At 39.7% G+C, this 22,523-nt stretch overlaps 1 non-coding gene across 1 annotated transcript; it reads right to left on the bottom strand.

Annotated features, from left to right (window-relative positions):
* Window positions 1-1,118: 1,118 nt before the first annotated feature.
* On the bottom strand, window positions 1,119-1,253 carry LOC136145299 (small nucleolar RNA SNORA70). Its single transcript, XR_010658743.1, has one exon. It is a non-coding gene; the product is annotated as a small nucleolar RNA SNORA70 (small nucleolar RNA).
* Window positions 1,254-22,523: the final 21,270 nt, after the last annotated feature.

The raw sequence follows: 22,523 nt of genomic DNA, 5'->3' as shown, positions 1-22,523 counted from the left end.
ACTGGGCTTTAGATTCCTACTCTGTAAAATAAAGGGTCTAAATTGTAATATTTTATATTTCTACTGATTTTGGAAAGCATGACCAGTAAGTCAGTTTCTGATCAGTGATGTCACACCACACAGCTCCAGGTGGCACTCTGCATGTAGAGAACACGGCAGCCCAGATCTGCTGAGTCAATATTTTAATTAATTATATCTTGTTCTCATTGCAGTTAATTAGTATCATGGCCAGATTTTACTAAGCATACTGAATTTAATTTAGAGACACATAAATCACTGACAAATTCCTTTGGCATTTCAATATAAGAGATACTAAGTTTCTTAATGTATCTTTTGATGTTACTTCTACTTTGAAAAATGAATTAGCCAGGAATCAAAATTAAATAAGGAAAAGCATGTGAAATCACGGAGAGAATGTTTTATGTATATATATGTGTATATATATATTATAACAATCCATTTCCTGTTTTTTTATGTGGACCATTTTTAAAGCATTCATTGAATTTGTTATAATACTGCTCTAGTTTTATGTTTTGGTTTTTTGACTGTGAGGCCTGTGGGATCTTAGTTCCCCAACAAGGGATCATGAACGTACCCCCACCTTCTGCACTGGGAGGTGAAATTTTAACCGCTGGATCACCAGGAAAGCTCCTGGTTTTGTTTTTTGTTTTTTTATTTTATTTTTTTATTTTTTATTTTTTTGAAAGGAAATAGCATTTATTGGTGAGCGTGATTAAGGAGGGAACAGAGCTGATGCTCATGAGCGCAGGGCCTGCCATTTGTCCAGGGGACCACGATTAGGGATGTATTTGACCCCACAGCCATCTGGGATGAGTCGCTTTTCTACCACCATGTTCTCAAATTCATCCGCATTAAACTTGGTAAATCCCCACTTGTTGGAGATGTGGATCTTCTGACGGCCAGGGAACTTGAACTTGGCCCAGCGGAGGGCTTCAATCACATGCTCCTTGTTCTGCAGCTTGGTGCGGACGGACATTATGACCTGGCCACTGTGGACCCTGGCCACTGTGCCCTGGGGCTTTCCAAAGGCACCGCGCATACCTGTCTGGAGTCTAGATTGAGAAACAGCAGGCCAGTCATGAATGCCCACTAGGAAGAGTTGTCTCCAAGGTCCCTTAGGGCTACCTGTACAGGCAGCAGGTTGCATACACTACCAAGGAGGCTGCTGTTTGCAGCCATTGCACACTGGGCCCCCATGGGGAAAAGAGCACAGTCGGCTTAATTGGCTGCAAATGATTTTGTTTTTTAAAAGCCATCGTTCCTGGACCAATCTGCAGCATCCACCAGCTACTTCTAATATTATGGCTCTAGTTTGGTTCTCCTCATAGAATTTATTATAATTCCATGCTTTTGGCTATTCATTTATCTATTATTCTCTAGCTCCACATGATCATGAGGACATTGCCTATCTGGTTCATCGTTGTGTCCTCAGTGTTTAGAATAGTTCCATGTAGCTGATAGACCATTGATGTTTGTTGAAAAAAATTAATGAAGATAGTCTCCTGTCTGGCCTGACATGACTGAACTAATCTTTTAAAGGAAAGAGATCTGGCTGATGTTTAGAGAACAAACTCCAAGGGGCAAGGTTGGAGGCAGGGAGATGAGTAAGAAAACTACAAATATTGACATATATACCCTACTTTGCATGAAATAGATAGCTAGTGGAAAGCTGCTTAATAGCACAAGAGCCCAGCTCTGTCCTCTGTGATGACCTAGAAGGGTGGGGTGGGGGGTGGAGTGGGAGGCAGGCTCGAGAGGGAAGGCATGTGTGTACACATATAACTGATTCACGTAGTTCACAGCAGAAACTAACACACCATTGTAAAGCAATCATACTCCAACTTAAAAAAGTTAAAAAATAAACAGCAAAAAAGCAACAAAGCAATAACACAAAAATCTAGCAAAAAAATGTTTAAAAAAAAGAAAGCAAGAAACAATAAACAAAACCACAGACTGATTGCATTTATGAATAGCAATGGAAAAATTACAAATAAAAGATTAACAAAAAGCTTAAGTAGTACAATGAAAGAATATTATATCACACAAAAAGTAAACTACTGCAGTGGTCCAGGCAAGATATAGTGTTATACTTAGCTAGAGTGGTGGTGAAATTGGTAGGTAGTGATTCAATTCTATATATTACACATATTTTGATATTCAAATCATCAAAATTGGATGATGGATTGGATGTAATATGTAAGAGATAAAGAAGAGTTGGGGATGTTTCCAGGGATTTTCATCTAAATACCTGGATAAATGGATTTGTCATTAGATAAGGAATTATAGGAAACGTTGGAAAGGAGGATTATTCTTTTCATTAAAAATTTTTTGGTGTATAGTGTTCTTAAAATCAAGTGGTCAGTTTTTAAAATGTTGACTTTCAAAAAGTTGAATTTCAAAAGAGTGTAAAAGTGGAACATTTTTAAAAATTGAAGCTTCTCTGTACCTGTGCTTCTTAATTTAGTTTTTATAATCTTCATGTGTCATAGGTGGTGCTAGTGGTAAAAAAAACTGCCTGCCAACGAAGGTGATGTAAGAGACGGGGGTTCAATCCCTGGGTCGGGAAGATCCCCTGGCGAAGGGAATGACAACCCGCTCCAGTATTCTTTCCTGCAGAATCTTATGGACAGAGGCGCCTGGAGGGCTACAGTCCAAAAGGGTCGCAGAGAGTAGGACACAGTTGAAGTGACTTAGCACACATGCTCATTTTTAAAAAATAATTTTAGTTATTTATTTTTGGCAGTGTTAGGTCTTCGTTGATACGGGTTTTTTTTTCTCTAGTTGCAGTGAGTGGGGGCTACTCTCTAGTTGAGGTGCATGAGATTCTCAATGCAGTGGCTTCGCTTTTGCAGAGCATGGGCTCTAGGGCACGTGGGCCTCAGTAGTTGTGGTTCTTGGGTTCTAGAATATAGGCTCGATAGTTGTGACCCATGGGCTTAGTTGCTCCGAGTCATGTGGAATCCTTCCGGGTCAGGGGTCCAACGAATGTCTCTTGCATTGGGAAGCAGAGACTTTATCACTGAACTACCGGAAAAGTTCCATGTGTCTGCTTTTATTACTAGTATGTGATTATATACTCCAAATTATATACGTCTTTGACATTTTAAAATTCTATACAATGGATACCATACTAGATAATATGACCACTATTTTCTCTCCATATTGGATTCCATAAGGTTTATCCAGGCTATACATGTATCTGGGTTTCCCTAGTATCTCAGCTGGTAACTCTTGCAATGTGGGACACCTGGATTTGATCTTGGGTTGGGAAGATCCCCTGGAGGAGGGCATGGCAACCCACTCCAGCATTCTTGCCTGGAGAATTCCCATGGACAGAGGTACCTGGAGAGCTATGGTCCATGAGGTGGCAAAGAGTAGGACATGACTGAGCAGCTAATCACAGCACAACATACATGTATCTATTTTATGCATTTAAACTATGGTATTCTATGCTGTTGAATAAATAATATTAATATATTCTCCTTATAATAGATATTTAAGCAGTTTCAGTTATCTATCATAAACATGCTGTTAGACATTCTTGTACATGTATTACTGTGAACATGTGCTAGAGTTTCTCCAGGAACTGTATCAAGAAGGTAACCTACTGGATTGAAGGATATAGTCATCTGTAGACATAGTTGAATTGCTGTATGTGTTATATCATTTTATTCTTCCATTAGCCTCCTTGAGTGTTCGTAATTTCCATACCAACATCAATGTGATTTTAATTTTTTCAGACCTTTTTTCTCCTTTTACCAGTCTAATGAATTGGAAATTACATTCATTGTGTTTTACTCTGTGTTTCTATAATTTCTACTGAGTTGGTGTACTTTTCTATGTTCATGAATATTCTATTGTTCTTTTTCTGTAAATTTCCTGTTCACATCCTTTGTTGATGTGTTTATTGCTTAATGTTGTTGCAATTGTTGTTGATTGCTTATTGTGTTGATTTGCTTATTGATAGTTTTATTATTAATTTATAATAGCTCTTCTCTCTCTTACTTTCTTTTTCTTTCCTTTCTGGATGTTAATTCTTGATTGGTTAGGTGTATTGCTAATAATATCCCTGAGCCAATTGCTTCTCTTATTTGTTAAGAGTTTTAGACAATAAGAAAATTAATGTATTTATGCAGCACAAATTTCAGAGTAGTTGTTCTAAGATTGGTAAATTTGGTGACTTCAGCATTCATCAAGGATACAGATTCTTTCTGTCCTTCAGCTCCATCATGCTTAAGGTCTCTTTTTTGCCCTCTCTTGTCCCCCTCCTCACTGAGGCACCGTGTCCAAATATGGAAAACTTTACTAGAAAAATTGCCAGTGTAATGTTTTAAAAGCAAGCACTCATCTTTTCTGAAGTACACCTATCACATATCCTGTGTACTATTCATTGGTTCAGAGGCTACCTGAAAACCAATCAAAAGCAGAGAGAATGGTAAGAATCAATAATTCATATAGCCTTTCAAGAATTTACTCCTGAGCTGGGAAGGGTGTACCTTTCTTTGAGAAATAAGAATTTGAACATCTTCCCATAAGAAAGATGGGAATTAAAAAAAAAAAGAAAGAAAGATGGGAATTAGTGCTTACCTTATAGGCAACAAAAAGTGAATGCTATGGTTCTATTAATAGTTATCAGCTATTGTGAATGGGAAAGTCAGCTGCATTTTCTAAGCATTTGCTACTTTAAAATATTAATATTAATAATTATTCTTTTTATACAAAAACTTAGAGTTTCTTTACTATTTCATTATCCTTCAGTGGTAGAGTATGTCTTGTTAGGTAATTGGTAAGAAGTCCCTTTGCTATCCTACTGTAGCATAAAACATTAAATCTAGTTTAATATTCTTTTATTATGTCAAACAAAAATCAGATTTGTATTGCAAATTTTATTATGTCAACCAAAAATCAGAAGTGTATTGCAGCTACTAGTGATCCAGTCTCATAATACACACAGTATTCATAATATGCCCCATTCACAATTGATCACAAAAGGGAAAATAAGGTTGTAATTGATGCATACATACTCAGTTCAGTTCAGTTCAGTTCAGTCGCTCAGTCGTGTCTGACTCTTTGCGACCCCATGAATCGCAGCATGCCAGGCCTCCCTGTCCATCACCAACTTCCAGAGTTTACTCAAACTCATGCCCGTCAAGTCGGTGATGCCATCCAGCCATCTCAACCTCTGTCACCCCCTTCTCCTCCTGCCCCCAATCCCTCCCAGCATCAGGGTCTTTTCCAATGAGTCAACACTTCGCATGAGGTGGCCAAAGTACTGGAGTTTCAGCTTCAACATCAGTCCTTCTAATGAACACCCAGGACTGATCTCCTTTAGGATGGACTGGTTGGATCTCCTTGCAGTCCAAGGGACTCTCAAGAGTCTTCTCCAACACCACAGTTCAAAAGCATCAATTTTTCGGAGCTCAGCTTTCTTCACAGTCCAACTCTCACATCCATACATGACCACTGGAAAAACCATAGCCTTGACAAGATGGACCTTTGTTGGCAAAGTAATGTCTCTGCTTTTTAATATGCTACCTAGGTTGGTCATAACTTTCCTTCCAAGGAGTAAGCGTCTTTTAATTTCATGGCTGCAGTCACCATCCGCAGTGATTTTGGAGCCCCCCAAAATAAAGTCTGACACTGTTTCCACTGTCTCCCCATCTATTTCCCATGAGGTGATGGGACCAGATGCCATGATCTTAGTTTTCTTAATGTTAAGCTTTAAGCCAACTTTTTCACTCACCTCTTTCACTTCATCAAGAGGCTTGTATACATACTACTATATGTAAAATAGATAATCAATAAGGACCTGCTGAATAGCACAGGGAACTCTATTCACTACTCTGTAATGGCCTAAAAGAATCTAAAAAACAGTGGATATATGTGTAACTGATTCACTTTGCTGTATACCTGAGCCTAACACAACACTGTAAGTCAACTATACTCCTAATAAAAATCAGGGATAGAAAAGATTCAGACTAAATCTTGTACTTAAAACCCAGTAAGTGTTGCTTTCTTAAGTTTTTTTTTTTTTCATCTTGTGTATCCAAGTCCCTCTGGACCAAAAGATAAAGTTTTATACGGATCATGTATAAATATAATATAATATATTATATTTAATATATATTAAATATATATATTTATAATATATGTACATGTACAAATATATACATGTATATATTTATATATATATGTATAAATAATACAATCTGTATATGTAAATGGCACATACAGATTACATTCTAGAATTATTGTTAAATGCCTTTTAAAAGTCAGAAACATTCAGTGTCATTCAAAGCTTGTCCCTACCCTGTGGCTTCCTGGAGAATTAAATTGCAATCTGAAAACTTCAGTAAGCCTGTGTTAAATTAGTACCTTTATTTGTTTTTTTTCCTTTCTTGACAAAAGGAAGATTAATGTCCCTTTTGTTTTGCACTCAATATAGCTTTTCTTACAGGAATGTGGCGTTTAAATCAAAATTCCGTTTAGACGCAGAGAAAGTCACTAATAAAATGATCTTTTCACCTCTCCTCTTGTTTCCCTCCATCTTAATTTTTTTTTTTCCCGAGTAAGCAACCATCTACTCCAGTGTAATCCTCTCTCCATACCCTCTTCAAGCCTGTGATGCTGAATACTATAATCTTGAATCTCACTGCATAGGTGTGGGGTGTAGGGAGAGTTCCACAAAGGTGGAAGCTAAGAGAAAACACCTGTAGGGTCATTTTACAAATGGAATCACTAAAAAGCTGTGCTTCTTGCTGGGTAATAGCACAGAACCTTTAAATCGTAGAAATTAGAGATAGGAGACCCGCCAGGCCACCTTGTCCCCCTCCTATAGCAGCTTTGTGCATGCCACGTGAAATGACATGAGCAGTGAAATATCTCAGGCAGCCCTGGGGAGACTCTACTGTCCACTAATATGTCTTCCTGCTGAGAAAATGTTGCTAAGAGCAGTCCAGCTTTTCTTTTGCCTAATTTCACATTGTTCTGCTCTGCCATACCCTTTAAAAATGCAACCACCCTTTCTTTTGCTCCTCTGTCTTTAAAATCTATGACCTTGTAATACTACAACATTGTTATTATCTTCCCTTGTAATTATTTGTGCCAAGCGATACAAATTTCCCTCTTAAAATACTGCCTTAGAAATCAGCCCTCATTGCTAAATTCATCTAAATCCCTACTGCTTTTCTAAAGGGTTAGTCATTACACCCCCATTCACTCTAATTCAGAAACTATGTTTCATATAATTTTATTTTGTGTATGTGTGTGCTTATGGAAATCAAGAAGTTTTGCTCATTTCTTATGGAAAATGACTATGATTCTCAAGCCAGTGGCTGGACCTCACAATTTCACCATGAATCAGAAACTTGCTGTCAGTTCCTAAAGCCATGATTTATTTTTTTCCCAAGATATCATTAAATTTAGTATACCACAATTCTAGATTCTTCGTGGCATTTCAGCCTGCTCAAATTCAAATATATATATATGGACTTCCCTGATGGCTCAGTTGCTAAAGAATCTGCCTGTAATGCGAGAGACCTGGGCTTGATCCCTGAGTTGGGAAGATCCCCTTTAGGAAGGCATGACAGCCCACTCCAGTATTCTTGCCTGGAGAATCCCATGGACAGAGGAGCCTGGTGGGCTACAGTCCGTGGGGTCACAGAGTTGGACACGACTGAGTGACTCAGCACACATATACATATATATATATATATATATATATATATGAATAAACATACTGTTATTTAGCACCTTTTGTTCTGGGCAAAACCTAAGGATACTTACATGACCAACTCTTGAATAAGAAGTTCCATCTACATGTATTAAAAATACATATTTAAAAATGCCATGTGTTACACTGTCTTCTATGATAAAATCCACATTTTGCAGTTATAAAACACTCACTTCAGTTAGCTTGGAAATAGAGAGAAAAAAATTCTCCACTATGGGCTTCCTGGTGGCTCAGTGATAAAGAAATCCTTTTTCCAATGCAGGAGACGCAGGTTGGATCCCTGATCCAGGAAGATCTCAGCGGTGGCAGAGAAAACTAAGGCCATGTGCCACAACTGCTGAGCCTGCGCTCTAAGGCCCATGAGCAGCAGCTATGGAGCCCATGGGCCACAAGAGTAAGGTCCGTGCACCCTAGGGCCTTTGTTCTGCAACAAGAAAAGCTACTGCAATGAGAAGCCCACTCACTGCAACTAGAGAGTAGCCCTCATTCTCCACAACTAGAAAAAACCCGTGCAGCAACAAAGACCTAGCACAGCCATAAACAAATAAATAAAATTATTTTAAAAAATGACCCCATGGACTGCAGCCCTCCAGGCCCCTCTATCCATGGGGACTCTCCAGGCAAGAATACTGGAGTGAGTTGCCATGCCCTCCTCCAGGGGATCTTCTCAACCCAGGGATCAAATCCTGGTCTCCCACATTACAGGCAGATTCTTTACCATCTGAGCCACCAAGGAAGCCCACAAAAGTGTTGGGGAGTGGGAAGACCCTTAGTTGAATCTTAAAGATCTGACTTTCATTCCAAAATAGTCTGCCAGTGGAAGGTGGAGAGGTTCTTGTGGTTATTTGTTTTTACCACACTGGTTCCACCACCCCAGCATGCTGCCCCCAAGTCCTGCATTGCTTACTGGTTACTGTCCTGATCCAAGAAAGGACATGCAGACCTTCCCATAATGTCCAAGGGCAAGCATACAACATTTAAACAATACAACAAATGGTGAAGGATTTGGGGCAAACATAGGGACACACATAAAGAGAATCTTGCATGCAAAATATAACTTAAATTCTTGGAATTATAGGTGTCATTCCATATTAATTTTTGGCCTAGCTCCAGTTGGAAATTTTCTGTTTCACCTAGGTGCCCAAAATGTAGGCACTATGATGCTTCATACTTAAGATTCTTCTGCATCTAAAGAAGAGTGATGCTGAGACAGAGATACTTAGCCTAGCCTTTGAAAACGTGACTGAAAGTAGGAACTGAACTCTATTGCCCACTCAGGATGGTGGAATCATGATGACAAGCTCTTACGACTGCTCTCAGAGGTGATTAGAATGCTTTGGGGTCAATTGTTGTGCTTCAGTTGTGTCCAACTCTGTGTAGTCCTATGGACTGTAGCCAGCCAGGCTCCTCTATCCACGGGACTCTCCAGGAAAGAATACTGGACTGGGTTGCCATGCCCTCCTGCATGGGATCTTCCTGACCCAGGGATCAAATCCTGGTGTCCTGCATTGGCAGGTGGGCTTTTTACTGAAGTGCCACTGTTGTTGTTGTTGTTTAGTTGCTAAGTCTTATCTAACTCTTTGTGACCCCATGGACTATAGCCTACCAGGCTTCTTTATCCATGGCATTTCCCAGGCAAGAAATCTGGGTTGGGTTGCAATTTCCTTCTCCAAGGGATCTTCCTGACTCAGGGATCAAATCCAGGTCTCCTGTTTTGCAAGCTAGTTCTTTACCACTGAACTGCCAGGGATGCTTTGGGCCAATAACACAGCATAAACAAAACCTCCAACAAACTTGTCTCAGATTGCACTACTGTAAAAGGAACGAAGGAACAGGAAAGGTGTTGCTGGAGCAGTGGGGAGAGAAGGCTGGGGAGAAGTGACTGGTTCTGGAGAGACAGAGAGGAGGGAGAGAGAATTATGTATTGAGTGGTTGCCGTGCAGGTACATACATGATGTCCATTATCTCATTTACTCATTACTGAAATGATTTGCAGGTACATAAACAGAAAACAGCTCTGACTCTTGGGCTTGTGTCTTTCTATCCACACACCCCTTCACCATTTTTCAAAGACATGAGATTAATGAGACAATAATGTTGGTAAAGTGTTTCAATTTCCTTTGAGAAAAGAGTCATAAAATGTTATTGTTACTCTTATTATGGAAGCTCAATGAATGCTTTAGTAGTGCCATTGATGTAACTAATATTGCTCTCATTTATTTCATTTAGAGAAATAAAAGTCTAAAAATAGGAACAAGCGTATTTATTGGCTTTTTATTTAGCTTAACTGCAACTTTTTGCAGATCAGGGTCTTGAAGGCAAAATCTATAAGGACACAGATGGTGTGAGGGGTAAATGTGAGAACCTAATGTCATCCAGGAGGTGCTCTTTCTAAAGTTTGGTTCTACCAAGGAGTGAGAAAGTTGGATTAGTATGAAAGGCCTCAAACAGTCTCCTCAGTCTATAATTGTTAAGGAAAAATGTAGCAATAATTCTACTTTCTATGGAAATAACAATGGGCTCAATTCAGATAACTTTCTTCTCCAGGAGGGCAGACATTTCCCCCTTTTTCTATGAAAGGGGTTAATTGTGTTAATTATGAAAAACAAGATGGTGTAAAGGACAGTAGGGCATTGTAAAGGCACATTGAGTTATGCACATATTCACATACAAACAAAGACCCTGGCATAACTTATCCTAGTTTTGCCATTTTTCAAAGGTTTTTTATTGGGAAATCATTCAGTTCTTCAATATCACCAGCTGCAATTGTCATTTAAGAATGGAAACATCAGAATTTGACCCAAGGGTTTAATGTGGCTATTATAGGTTTAATTATCATTTGTCTAAGCTTGGACTTTATTATGTTCAGATGTTTTCAAAATACTCCACATTTTTTTTTTTTAAATTAGTAGAATTCTACACTTTGTTCAGTCATGTTGTTGACTGACTGGACCTTGCACAGAAAGAAGTGTTGATATGATCATCCTGGTGATTTCAGAAATGAGAACTCAGGCCTAGGGAAACAAAGGCAAGTGCCTCAACCAAGGTTCCATCACTGGGGAAGTGGCAGGAGATGGCACAGGGAGGGGTCGGAGTTTGAAAAGTCTTACACCTCAGACTGGGGAGTTCGGATTTTCTTATGTGGGCAGCAGAGGCTTTCAATCTGAGAGGTAATATGACCAATTCTTTGTCTTTTGAAGAAAAGAAATCTAGAGGTGAGATGTATGATGGTCTTGACAAAGAAACTCTCAAGAATTTTGTTCTGGATGTTAAGTTGCAGAGCTATGTCAACAGCCCCAGTGATGTGAGATGAGAATTCTCCATGGGGAGTGGATAGGGGACACAAGACAGATGAACAGGAGAAAAAACAATTTTGTTTCTATGCATTGAAGTCTCATAGAAATAGCATCCCCACAGTGACCAAAGGAGGCTGTTTATATGTAATTTTTAGACAAAGAAACAATTATTTGTGAAGATTTAACAAAACAAAGGGGCTTATACTTGGGGTAGCAGACTAAGGAGGAATTAAAAAGTTTGTTTATACCACTTTCGTAGGCTTGAATTCCATGGCTGTAGTGATGAGATTGCTTTCCATACCCCTGGCATAGGGAGCATACCTTCATGTGGGAGATTTATTTCCTCCTTTCAAGGGGAAAGAGTTGGGTCAGAGTGTGGTTGCCTTAATAATTTCCCCTAACTGTCTGTTTCTTATGGCACTTAAATTCAAAATAATCCATATGCCATTGAGGCATACTTTGGGGGCAGCCGGCCCTGAGCCCCAACAGTGGTATGGCATTAAGTTAATTTGAGAACGCACTCCTTTCACTGATTGTCTTCCATGGGCTGAGTTACTTAGGAACCTGGCATAAGATGATTGAGAAACACTTCCTTCCGTAGAGAATCTATGTGTTAGGCTGGGCAGACATAGGATTAAAAGTCTATTTAAGTTGATTCAGTTCAGTCACTCTGTCCAGTCCGACTCTTTGCGACCCCATGAACTGCAGCACACCAGGCTTCCCTGTCCATCACCAACTTCCGGAGCTTGCTCAAACTCATGTGCATCGATTTGGCTATGCCATGCAACCATCTCATCCTCTGTCATCCCCTTCTCCTCCCTTCAATCTTTCCCAGCATCAGGGTCTTTTCCAATGAATCTGTTCTTTGCATCAGGTGGCCAAAGTATTGGAGCTTCAGCTTCAGCATCAGTCTTTCCAATAAATATTCAGGACTGATTTTCTTTAAGATTGACTGGTTGGATCTCCTTGCTGCCCAATGGACTCTCAAGAGTCTTCTCCAACAACACAGTTCAAAAGTATTCTTCAGCGCTCAGCTTTGTTTATAGTCCAACTCTCACATCCATACATGACTACTGGAAAAACAATAGCATTGACTAAATGGGCCTTTGTCGGTAAAGTAATGTCTCTGCTTTAGAATATGCTGTCTAGGTTGGTCATAACTTTTCTTCCAAAGAGGAAGAGTCTTTTAATTTCATGGCTGCAGTCACAATCCTTGTGATTTTGGAGCCCAAGAAAATAGTCTGTCACTGATTCCATTGTTTCCCCCTCTCTTTGCCATGAAGTGATTTGACCAGATGCCGTGATCTGTTTTCTGAATGTTGATTTTTAAGCCAACTTTTTCACTCTCCTCTTTCACTTTCATCAGGAGACTCTTTAGTTCTTCTTCACTTTCTGCCATAAGGGTGGTGTCACTTGCATATCTGAGGTTATTGATATTTCTCCTGGCAATCTTGATTCCAACTCATGCTTCATCCAGCCTGGCACTTCTGCATGTAAGTTAAATAAACAGGGTGACAATATACAGCCTTGATGTACTCCTTTCCCAATTTGGAACCATTCCTTTGTTCCATGTTGGGTTCTGTTGCTTTTTGACCTGTATACATAGTTTTTAGGAGGCAGGTAAGGAGACTTCCATGGTGGCTCAGATGGTAAAGTGGTAAAACCTACAATGTGGGACAGCTGGGTTCAATCCCTGGGTTGGGAAGATCTCCTGGAGAAGGAAATGGCAATCCACTCCAGTACTCTTGCCTGGAAAATTCCATGGATGGAGGACCCTGGTAGGCCCCAGTCCATGGGATCACAAAGAGTTGGACCCGACTGAGTGACTTTTCACCAAGGAGGTCTTATATTACCAACTCTTGAACCATCTTCCAGTTTGTTGTGATCCACACAGTCAAAGGCTTTAGCATAGTCAATAAAGAAGAGGTAGATATTTTTTTGAAATTCTCTTGCTTTTTCTATGATCACATGGATATTGGCAATTTGATCTCAGGTTCCTCTGCCTTTTCTAAATACACCTTGAGTATCTGGAATTTCTTAGTTCATGTACTGTTGAAGCCTGGCCTGGAGAATTTTGAGCATTATTTGCTAGTGTGTGAGATGAGTGCAATTGTGCAATAGTTTGAACATTCTTTGGCATTGGAATTGGAATGAAAACTGAACTTTTCCAGTCCTGTGGCCACTGCTGAGTTTTCCAGATTTGCTGGCATATGGAGTGCAGCACTTTCACAGCATCATCTTTCAGGATTTTTAATCGCTGGAATTCCATTACCTCCACTAGCTGTGTTTGTAGTGATGTTTCCTAAGACCCACTTGACTTCGCATTCCAGGATATCTGATTCTAGGTGAGTGATTACACCACCATGGTTATCTGAGTCATTTAGATCTTTTTTGTAGAGTTCGTCTGTGTATTCTTGCCACATCATCTTAACATCTTCTTCTTCTGTTAGGTCCCTACCATTTCTGTCTTTTATTGTGCTCATCATTGCATGAAATGTTCCATTGGTAGCTCTAATTTTCTTGAAGCGTTCTCTAGTTTTTCCCATTGTATTGTTTTCCTCTACTTTTTTTGTGTTGATCACTGAGGAAAGCTTTCTTATATCTCCTTGCTATTCTTTGGAACTCTGCATTCACATGGATATATCTTTCCTTTTCTCCTTTGCCTTTTGCTTCTCTTTTCTCAGCTATTTGTAAGACCTCCTCGGACAACCATTTTGCCTTTTTGCATTTCTTTCTTTTGCATTTCTTTTTGCATGGTCTTGATCCCTCTCTCATGTACAATGTCACGAACCTCCATCATAGTTCTTCAGGCACTCTGTCAGATGTAATCCCTTGAATCTGTTTCTCACTTCCACTGTATAATTGTAAGGAATTTGATTTAGGTCATACCTGAATGGTCTAGTGGTTTTCCCTACTTTCTTCAATTTAAGTCTGAACTTCAAAATAAAGAGTTCATGATCTGAGCCACAGTCAGCTCCTGGTCTTGTTTATGCTGACATTATAGAGCCTCTCCATCTTTGGGTGCAAAGAATATAATAAATCTGATTTCAGTATTCATCATCTGGTGATGTCCATGTGTAGAGTCGTCTCTTGTGTTGTTGGTAGATGGTGTTTGCTATGACTAGTGCACCCTCTTGTCAATTAAGTCAAAAAGTCAATTATGCTGTAGTAAATGCAATAATGATTAATAATACCACCCTTTAACCTTAAATAATATATGAGACTCTCTAAGGCTAATTCATACTAGCCACTGGACTTAATCCTTCAGGCTGCTCTAACATAGATTGGATAGCTCAAACACCACAAACTTATTTCACACCATTCTGGAGTCCAAGAAGTTCAAGATCAAGGTCCTGATGTCTGATGGGGGCATGCACTTTCTGGTTTGATGATGGTATTTTCTCATTGTATCCTCATATTGCTGTTGTTGTTTAGTATCTAAGTTGAGTCTGACCCTTTGGCACCACCATGGACTGCAGCCCACCAGACTCCTCTGTCCATGGGATTTCCCAGGCAAGAATACTGGAGTGGGTTGCCATTTCCTTCTCCAGGGGATCTTCCCTACCCAGGAAGATCTAACCCTAACTCTATCCCTTGAACCTGTGTCTCCTGTGTTTCCTGCATTGGCAGGAGGCTTCTTTACCACTGAACCACCAGAGAAGACTGTATCCTCACACAGTGTAGAACAGAAAGAGAGAGAAAGTAAACTCTAATTTTTTTTAAGGGACTCTGATTTTGTTCATCATAGCTCCATTCTTATGACCTAATTACCTCACAAAGGTTCATGTCCTAATATCATTCATGTTGAGAGGAGAGGATTTTAAAATATGACTTTCGGGGGATGCAGACATTCATTCCATAGCAAGACTTCTAAATATTTTACATGAACAACCTTTTTATATCTTTATAACAATGTTAGTAATAATGATGCTATCATTATTCCCACTTTACATGTGAGAAGGTAATGCACAGTAACATTAGGTAACTTGTCCAAAGCCATAGAACTCAATTCTAGAATGAATATTTAACTCCAATTAGAGTCCATGCTATAGAACACTAAACATGGTTTCTCTCTGATAGAGATCTATGAAGTATATTCTGTATATGAAGAAAGGTGTTAAGAATTTTGTTCTAGGTGTTAAGTTGAGCTGTACAGTGTCAAAGTTTATTTTTTCCAGGAGACAACTGGGAATTTGGATTTAACAGGCTGGGAAATAGGTGAAAACTAAGTGAAGAGGAAAGAAAGACCCTGTTGACAAAGGTGAAAGAGGAGAGTGAAAAAGCTAGCTTAAAATTCAACATTCAAAAAGCAAAGATCATGGCATCTGGTCCCGTTACTTCATGGCAAACAGATGGGGAAACAGTGGAAACAGTGACAGATTATTTTCTTGGTCTCGAAAGTCATTGAGGATGGTGATTGCAGCCATGAAATTAAAAGGCTCTTGCTCCTTGGGAGAAAAGCTGTGACAAAACGCTGCTGCTGCTGCTGCTTAGTTGCTTCAGTCGTGTCCAGCTCTGTGAGACCCTATGGACCACAGCCTGCCAGGCGCCTCTGTCCGTGGGATTCTCTAGGCAGGAGTACTGGAGTGGGTTGCCATGCCCTTCTCCAGGAGGTCTTCCCAAACCAGCAAGCGAACTCAGATCTCCTGCATTGCAGCCAGATTCTTTACTGCTGAGCCACCAAGGAAGCCCTACAGAGTATTAAAAAGCAGAAACATCACTGTACCAACAAAGGTCTATATGGCTATGCTTTTCCCAGTAGTCATGTATGGATGTGAGATTGGACCATAAAGAAAACTGAATGTTGAAGAATTGATGCTTTCAAATTGTAGTGCTGGAGAAGACCCTTGAGAGTCTTTTGGATTGCAAGGAGATCAAACCAGTCAAACCTAAAGGAAATCAACTCTGAATATTCACTTGAAGGACTGAAGCTGAAGCTGAAACTCCAATACTTTGGTCGTATGATGTGAAGAACTGACTCATTGGAAAAGATGGGTGCTGGGAAAGATTGAAGGCCAGAGAAGAAGGGGATGTTGGAGGATGAGATTGTTGGATGACATCACCGATTCAATGGACATGAATTTGAGCAATCTCCAAGAGATAGTAAAGAACAAGAAATGTGGTTTGCTGCAGGTCAAGGGGTCCCAAAGAGTCAGACAGGACTGAGTGACTGAACAGCAGCAAAGACATAATTGAAATTTGCTATAGCTAAAAGTAATGTGAGGGTATTTCCAAGGTACAATCTTTGGTCCAAGTTTTAGAGCTCTCTAGTGTGGGAGACTAACACACAGAGAATGAACAGAGGATAAGCCAACAAAAGAAAGAATAGGAATGGTCACATGATCACTAGACAATGTAGACGGTGGAAGACAGATATCAGGATAGATTACTAGAGTCAGTAAGAGTGAACAATGCCAAGTACTACAAGGAAGGTATGTAGGACTGAAAGTAGGTGATTAAATTTAGCAACTTAAAAGATTTTTGTTGATTTGGGTGAGAACAATTTCTGTTGTCTGATAGTGAAGATACCTACACTGTAAAAGATTGAGAACAAAAGGTCATGCAAAGAGTGACTGATAATTTCTGTTTGAAGAAGGTAATTCATAGAAGAACATTATCATCTATGAATGCCAGATCATCAGACAGAACTTGAAGAATAGGTTTTAAGAGGGGAATGGAAGAGATCATTGCAGCTACCATTCTAACAAATGATCAAAGTTAGTCTGTGGATTGGGATGGTCAACCAAAGTGTCTAATTCTTGTACTTCGGCTCCATCAGAGAACCACTTAGCAATGTATCCTTAATATGCTTTCATTCATTAACTCTCTCATCCTCATTTATTCAGTAAACATTAAGTACTTGCTAAGTGCTGTGCACACAGATTTGTATGTATGTGCAAGTGTTGGTATGTGTTCAGAATGATGGAGGACAAAATGGGTGTTAGGAGGGAAGGCTGACATGGAAGTCTGCCAGGCATATATTGTTGATCACAATGTTATAAAGCCAAAGAGAGCAAAAGGATATTGCCTGATCATTCAATTGTGTCAAGTCTACTGGGGCTAAAGTGTATAAGAACTCATGGGACACAGCCTTGTTATTGGCAGGAGATAGAAAACCCCAATTATGGAGGCTAGCTTGAATCAGACTTTATTTTTTAAAAGTTAAAAAATAACTCTATATCTACATTGCTACTTTTTAGGATCAGTATTAGCAATACTAACATCACATGTTATCTTCTCTGAAAATCTGCATAACATTATATTTATGAACATGGGATGCATATTCCATACAAAGGCAATTTTATTCACAAATTTCAGTATTCTCAAGTTAATATTTCATTATTTTATATCTTTTATACTTTCTTATTGGAAACAGTTGTCACAATGCTTGTGCATGAAGATAGCATTGTTTCCTGTGTAAAGTTGCTGACTGAGATGGCTCAAGTAATAGCAGGTTTCTCCTTGGACCCTGAGCCAGTTCAGATGATGTAACTGCCTGTGAAACAAATGTCCTGCCATGTACTGGGAAAACAGCCTAAACTGCAGTGAGTGCAGCTCTATGAACTCTCTACAACAAACATTTTTCAGGAAGAAGAGTTAAAAAAAATAAAGGAAACATGTCATAAAAAGGAAAAGTGGAATGAATGGAAGTCAGAGAAAGGCTAGGGAAGGAGGAAGAGGGAGTGGGGCCAACAGGAAGTCCTGGATGGAGAAGCACAGGATGAGACCCTCTTTGTTATGTCTGGCTTCAGCACCATGTATTTGAATAGACATGAAGCGCTTACTTTGTTTCCGGTTTTCCTATTGTGGCAGATGGTATGTGAAGTGTTAATGTGTTGTAGATTAAAACTCGAGACACTGAACAACACATATGGCTTTATTTTCCTGTGATGCCCCTTGCCCCTAAAGAGAGAAAACAGGGATGTTCCTCATTTGCTCTCGACAATCTGCACAGAAAAACAGAAAACTAATATAGAATTTTCAACTTCTAATGTAAAATATGTTTGCATTTGTGTGGCTGAGATGTGAGAAGGATCCCTGAGAAATGTGGGGGAAAAAGAAAACTGACATGTCCTTTATGAGGGTCTTCTTAGAAACTTCCTACCACAGCCCCCAGCCTCAACTGAAGTTGAGAAAAAGGTGCTTCAAGTTGTACTCTGCATCCCATGAGAACCTCTCCCAGAGTCTGACAGGCCCTGGTGTGATCTGGGGGATGTGGCGACGTGTGCCTGACTTCTGGCTGATGTGTTTATTGATATCTAAGAAGCCATTTTGGGATCAGTCTCAACTACCTCAAAGGTGGAATGATGGAAGGGGAAGACATCTTGAGATGATTCCATTCAAGAGGGCTTTCTGCCTGGAATGATGGGAACACTTCAGATAAGTGTGGGGGTGGATTTCCAGGTACAGAAGCTTTACTTTCGAAGCTGTCAGCCAGATGGAAGGCGGCATTTCCAACTCCATGAAACTGCAATCAAAAATTCACTTTAAGATCGGTGCTTCTGCTGCCGCTGCTCAGTTTCTCAGTCGTGTCCGACTCTTTGTGGCCTCATATACTGAAGCCCGCCAAGCTCCTTTGTCCTTGGAATTTTCCAGGCAAGAATACTGAAATGGGGTGCCATTTCCTATCCAAGGGAATCTTCCTGACCTAGGGATTGAACCCACGTCTCTCGGGCCTCCTGTATTGGCAAGCAGGTTCTTTACCAGTTGCGCCACCTGGGAAGTCCTTCGATGTTTCTGACAAATTCATAAAAACATCTTATGAGAGAAACCCAGAAGACCAGATTAAAATCCTTAAAACCAGTCGTTATGACCTTTGCTGACCCCTAACCTGTTGAGGCCCCAGGTACACATTCTGAAGAGGCACGGAAATAGAGCCAGTAGCAGAGAAATAATAAGCTAGAGTGTTTTACCTAAGATAGAGATGAACTGAGAGATAAAGATGTCTTTAATTGGCAGAAACTTGAAAATATTAATGTTGAACTTTCCTGGTCATATTGTTAATCATGTATTATCCAATAGCTAGTATTAAAAGAAATGGTAAGAAAAAATAGAATTGCTTTCTGTTAGTATCTTGCCAAGTTCACCTCATCCAATAAGTCGGTATTCTTTTGTTACATCAGTAAGTTTCTTGTTTTACATCTGAAAGACAAAAAGACTGATGCAGTGAAAAGATCCTTCAAATTATAAAAAAGATTGGAGTTTGAGTGTCAGATTTCTTTATTAGATGTGAAGCCTCTCTGCACCTTAATTTCCTCATAAAACAAAATGATCATTTCCCTCCCTGTTTCACTGAGCTTTTCTAATTTCTAGATTTAGATTCTTTTATTTTTAATGTATTGAAATTTATTTGGAAAAAATCATGTCTGTGGTGCCATTTTAGATCATAAAAGTCCTCAATGTAGCTATTAGGCCTCCTCCTTTATGCTCACCTAGTCCCTGTTTATGCTCTCTTCTTCATCCAGAGTCTCCTGTACTATAGCTGTTTATGTGTGTGAAATTGGACCATATTTCTTTATTGTGTCCTGTTTCTGCATGCTGCTTGATTGACTTATTTGAATTTTGCTCCTGAATTTTAAAAACTGTAGCAAAATAGCCATTTACCAAGGACAACGAGGTTATATATATACACAGGGAAGCCTGGCATGCTGCAGTCCACGGAATTGCAAAGAGTTAGACATGACCAAGCAACTGGACAACAGTAACAGCAAACACACACACACACACACACACACATATATCAGTTCAGTTCAGTTCAGTCGCTCAGTCGTGTCTGACTCTTTGTGACCCCATGAACCGCAGCAACACATGCCTCCCTGTCCATCAGCAACTCCCGGAGTCCACCCAAACTCATGTCCATTGAGTCGGTGATGCCATCCAACCATCTCATCCAACCATCTCATCCTCTGTCATCCCCTTCTCCTCCTGCCTTCAATCTTTCCCAGCATCAGGGTCTTTTCAAATGAGTCAGCTCTTCGCGTCAGATGGCCAAAGTATTGGAGTTTCAGCTTCAGCATCAGTCCTTCCAATGAACACCCAGGACTGATCTCCTTTAGGATGGACTGGTTAGATCTCCTTGTAGTACAAGGAACTCTCAAGAGTCCTCTCCAACACCACAGTTCAAAAGCATCAATTCTTCAGCGCTCAGCTTGCTTTGTAGTCCAACTCTCATATCCGTACATGACCACTGGAAACACCATAGCCTTGACTAGACAGACCTTTGTTGGCAAAGTAATGTCTCTGTTTTTTAATATGCTGTCTAGGTTGGTCATAACTTTCCTTCCAAGGAGTAAGCATCTTTTAATTTCATAGCTGCAATATATAAATACATACAAAGATATGTCTATATTCATATATATAAAACAATTGCTATGTATGTAACTATTATACACACACACACACACACACACACACACACACACACACACACAAAATCTCTGATTAATCTCTAAACTCCTGGCACCATGTTCTCCCTCTCCTCCTTTGTTCTCTTCCTCCCTTCTTCACTCTGACTCTTTCTGACTTTTGATGCTTTCAATATTCAATGTTACCAACTAAAACATGATGAAAATGGCATTCGGAAAGATTTACTTCCCTTAGTCTCTTCCTTGCCTCCTTATTTTCACCAACTTGTCCTGGTTCTCCTTTAGAGTGATTTTGTAATATGTTTGTCCACCTTCTCACCTCACTCTGCTACTTCTTTGTATCTCACCTAAGTTACCTATTCCACAGATGATAATGGATCTTTATATCTCTATGTTTTCACACTGCAATCTGTATAGGTATGTTTCTAAACTGGTATGAACTAAATCAAATCCCTTATGATTATACAGTGGAAATGAGAAATAGATTTAAGGGACTAGATCTGATAGACAGAGTGCCTGATGAACTATGGATGGAGGTTCATGACATTGTACAGGAGACAGGGATCAAGACCATTCCCAAGAAAAAGAAATACAAAAAGGCAAAATGGTTGTCTGAGGAGGCCTTACAAATAGCTGAGAAAAGAAGAGACACAAAAAGCAAACAAAAAAAAAGGAAAGATATACCCATTTGAACACAGAGTCCCAAAGAATAGCCAGGAGAGATAAGAAAGCCTTCCTCAGCAAAGAAATAGAGGAAAACAATAGAATGGGGAAGACTAGAGATCTCTTCAAGAAAATTAGAGAAACCAAGGGACTATTTCATGCAAAGAAGGGCTCAATAAAGGACAGAAATGGTATGGACCTAACAGAAGCAGAAGATATTAAGAAGAGGTGGCAAGGATACACAGAAGAACTGTAGAAAAAAGATCTTCAAGACCCAGATAATCACGATTGTGTGATCACTCACCTAGAGCCAGACATCCTGGAATGTGAAGTCAAGTGGGCCTTAGGAAGCATCACTATGAACAAAACTAGTGGAGGTGATGGAATTCCAGTTGAGCTATTTCAAATCCTAAAAGATGATGCTGTGAAAGTGCTGCACTCAATATGCCAGCAAACTGGAAAACTCAGCAGTGGCCACAGGACTGGAAAAGGTCAGTTTTCATTCCAATCCCTAAGAAAGGCAATGCCAAAGAATGCTCAAACTACCACACAATTGCACTCATCTCACATGCTAGTAAAGTAATGTCCAAAATTCTCCAAGCCAGGCTTCAGCAATACATGAACCATGAATCTCCAGATATTCAAGCTGGTTTTAGAAAAGGCAAAGGAACCAACATCCTCTGGATCATTGAAAAACAAGAGAGCTCCAGAAAAATATCTATTTCTGCTTTATTGACTATACCAAAGCCTTTGAATGTGTGGATCACAACAAATTGTGGAAAATTCTGAAAGAGATGGGAATACCAGACCACCTGACCTGCCTCTTGAGAAACCTGTATGCAGGTCAGGAAGCAACAGTTAGAACTGGACATGGAAAAACAGACTGGTTCCAAATAGGAAAAGGAGTATGTCAAGGCTGTATATTGTCACCCTGCTTATTTAACTTGTATGCAGAGTACATGAGAGACACTGGGCTGGAAGAAGCACAAGCTGGAATCAAGATTGCTGGGAGAAATATCAATAACCTCAGATATACAGATGACACCACCGTTATTGCAGAAAGTGAAGAAGAACTAAAGAGCATCTTGATGAATGTGAAAAAGGAGAGTGAAAAAGTTGGCTTAAAGCTCAACATTCAGAAAACTAAGATCATGGCATCTGGTCCCATCACTTCATAGGAAATAGATGGGGAAACAGTGGAAACAGTGGCTGACTTTATTTTTCTGGGCTCCAAAACCACTGCAGATGGCGACCGCAGCCATGAAATTAAAAGATGCTTACACCTTGGAAAGAAAGTTATGACCAACCTAGACAGCACATTATAAAGCAGAGACATTACTTTGTCAGCAAAGTTTTGTCTAGTCAAGGTTATGGTGTTTCCAGTAGTCTTGTGTGGATGTGAGAGTTGGACTGTAAAGAAAACTGAGCACTGAAGAACTGATGCTT

Source organism: Muntiacus reevesi, chromosome 12, assembly GCF_963930625.1.
Source record: "Muntiacus reevesi chromosome 12, mMunRee1.1, whole genome shotgun sequence".
NCBI classification, from domain to species: Eukaryota; Metazoa; Chordata; class Mammalia; order Artiodactyla; family Cervidae; genus Muntiacus; species Muntiacus reevesi.
The sequence above is the reverse complement of the archived record's forward strand: the minus strand, read 5'-3'. Positions and strand labels throughout refer to the sequence as shown.